Genomic DNA, 3,632 nt, shown 5'->3' with positions numbered 1-3,632 from the left:
CGGGTTTAGATACACTTTAATATCAATCCAAAACATTCTCAATGTTGGATAAATATTGCAACATTGTAAATTAATCTGGATAAAATAGAGGTGAATCCCCTCAATAACTGCCCATTTCCAGTGGAAACCCATGGATATAAATACCTGGGCCACCTCTTGGGATCCCTACAGACTGAACTATGAGATATCTGAGTAGAACCCTAGTGGGCACCATAAACTCCATGAACAACTTAAAAGATGGAACACGTGAAGGATTCATAGTTTGGTCCAATCAGTACATTGGAATATTGTCCTGCTCATTCTGTATCTTTATAAATCTTCATCCATCTGGATCACCTCTGGGATCTCATCCCTTTTGATGGGATTGTTTGGCAGAAGTTTGGTAAACTTACGAATGGTAGAGGTACAAGTCCCCAGTTTCTATGCCAGAAATGAGGTTGGGTCATGCAATGGAACTCCTGTCTGTCTCTTATCCTTCACAATCCAGCTAGATGAAGGTGGAAGGTCCTCTTTTTTTTTTTTTTTTTTATAAATATTTATTACATTTTTCCAATACATATACAAAACATATCAACATTTCTATTAAAATAATTATCCCAAATATTTTCTCTTCTTGCATAAATTATCCCTGTATATGACTTTCTTTCCTTACCCTCCCCCCCCCCCCTCCACCCCCCCATCTCCTCCAACCCCTTCCACGCTCCACATTCTTTTTTTACTCTCGTTAACTCCATATTATTCTGTTGTTTCTAAATCTCATTTCTAAGCCAGCTTCCAGGAATATTATCTCTTCATATATTTCACCTTTTCTCTGTATTCTTCCCAGCTTTTCCATTTTTTATTATATAACTCCAGCTTATCCTCGTGCGTATAATACAATCTTTCTGTCCCAGAGATCTGATTTACTCTAGCCATCCAATCCTCCTCAGTTGGCACCTCTCTTTTCTTCCAGAACCTGGGTATCAGACTCTTCGCTGCGGTCAAATAATGCCATATCCCCGAACTCTTATATGTCTTCACTGAGAGTTCTGAGATATGGAGGAGACATACTTCTGGATCTAATCCTATATTGATTTCTGTGATTTTCCTTATCAAATAAACTATCCTCCGCCAAAACACCTGTATTTCTGAACACTCCCACCACACATGATACCACGTGCCCACCTCTCCACATCCTCTCCAACACATCTGTGAAATTTCTGTATTCATCTTGTGCTCCAAATAGGGGGTAATGTGCCATCTACTCAAACACTTATAGTTTATTTCCACTTCTCTCATACTAATATTTTCGTGAATTAATGTGAACATCTTCCTCTTTTCCTCCTCCTCTATTTTTCTTCCCATATCTCTTTCCCATTTCTCTATGTGCATTAATTTTGTGTCTTTATCCAGTTCCATTAATATCTTGTGTATTTTTGCCATACCGTGTCTACCATTTCCCCGTGACTCAAAGATTCTCTCAAATGGATTCCAGTCTTTTCTAGTTCTTATTGGTTTTGGAAGGTTTTCAAAAAAATTCTTCAGTTGGTAATATCTTAATCTATCCATCTTATTAAAGACTTCTCCCGTTCTTTCCTCCATATCCTTATATGACCCCATTTCCTCTCCTACCATTATATCTCTCAATTGCGCCTCCTGTTTTATTATCCATTTCCCTGCTATACTATCTTTACCCGGGATGAAATATTTTGTGTTCCTAAGTGGTATTAGTTGTGAATTAAAAACCCACCCCTTTTGTCTGTGTAATAAATCCCATTCTTTTAAAACATTAATAGTGTACGTGCTTGTGCTCTCCTCTAATTCTCTATATTGTGCAGGCACCCAGATACTATTACTCAAACTTTTTCCACTCAGTGCTTTCTCAATTTGAACCCAAATTTTCTCCGGATTATGAATCCAGTCGAAAATTCTTGCAATAATCCCTGCTTTGTAATATCTCCTAAAATCTGGTACCCCCAATCCTCCTCTTTCTTTACTTCTGGTCAGCGTTTCATAACCTATTCTAGGCTTTTTATTCCTCCATATACATTTTATTATCATTTTCCTCAGTTCTTTAAAATATGCCTCTGGGAGTTTGATTGGGATCATTTGAAATTTATATAATACTTTGGGGACTATTACCATCTTTAACAAGTTTATACGACCTATCCACGATGGATTTCCATTTCCCACTCTTCTCACCTCCTCCTTAATTTCATTTAATAGAGTTATATAATTGGCTTTATAAAGGTTCTTATTTGAGGCTGATAGTTTTATTCCTAGATATTTTAATTCTTTATCTCTCCAAAGGAAAGGGAATTCCTCTTGTAGTTTTTCTTTTTCACTATTCTTGAGATTTATGTTTAAGATTTCGGTCTTTGTCGGGTTAATTTTTAGGTTTGACAGGTCTCCGTACTCCCTCAATGCTTTCATTAAATTTGGAAGTGATGTTCTTGGGTTTCCTACATAAAACATCAGATCGTCCGCATAAGCCACTACCTTGTGTTCTCTATCACCTATCTTTATTCCTTTTATGTCTATATTCCTCCTAATCATGGACAGCAAGGGCTCCAGTGTTAACACATATAGCAATGGAGACAATGGACATCCCTGTCTTGTACCATTTGACATCTTAAAGTACTCTGATCTTCCTCCATTTACCATTATGGTAGCGGTAGGCCCTCTGTACAACTCACTAATCCAGGTGGAAGGTCCTCTTAATCCAATCAGTAAAATATTCCACTGCCCATTCTGCATATGTGTAAATCTTTGCCCATTTGTGTCCCCTCCAGGATCTCTACATTCTCATGTTTGTAGGCTCATCTGCCAGAAGAAGAACCCCCAAGAATCTATCCAGTTTCATAAAGTTAGATTCACATAAAGTAGGAGGTGTGGGTCATCCAGTTTTTATGCCAGAAGACTAGGTCAGGTCATGCAATGGAACTCTTGTTTGCCTCTTGCCCCTCACAATCCAGCGGGGAGAAGGTGGAAGGTCTTCCAGGTCCAATCAGTAAAACTGAACATCCTATCACTCATTCTGTATCTGTGTAAATCTTTGTCCTTTTGGGTCCCCTCTAGGATCTCTACATTCTCATGTTTCTATATGGCAGAAGAACCCCCAAGAATCTGTCAAGTTTGATAAAGTTAGATACAGATAGAGCAGGAGGTACAAGTCTTTCACTTTCTATGCCAGAACATGAAGTCAGGTCATACAATGGAACTCTTTTCTCTCTCTTGCCCCTCACAATCCAACTGAGTGGAGATGGAAGGTCCTTCTCATAAGAACCCCTAAAAATCAGTCAAGTTTGGTAAACTTAGTTACAAATGGAGTAGAAGGTATGGGTCATCCAGTTCCTATGTCAGATGATAAGGTCAGGTCAAACAGTAGAACTCATCCTCACAATCTAGCTGGGTGGAGGTGGAAGATCCTTCTAAGACAAACCCCCAAAAATCAGTGAAGTTTGGTGAATGTAGATACAGTGGAATAGGAGGTACGGGTCATTTAGATCCTATGTTAGATGATGAGGTCAGGTCATACAATGGAACTTTTCTCTGTCTCTTGCTGCCCACCATACAAACAACTGGAGGATGGAAGGTCCTCCTGGTCCACTCAGTAAAATTTAAGTTCCTACCACTCATTCTGTATCTGTATG

Source organism: Staurois parvus, unplaced genomic scaffold (assembly GCF_062004578.1).
Source record: "Staurois parvus isolate SC_StPar_1 unplaced genomic scaffold, SC_StPar_1.0 ptg001585l, whole genome shotgun sequence".
NCBI classification, from domain to species: domain Eukaryota; kingdom Metazoa; phylum Chordata; class Amphibia; order Anura; family Ranidae; genus Staurois; species Staurois parvus.
This window is presented reverse-complemented; position numbering follows the sequence as displayed.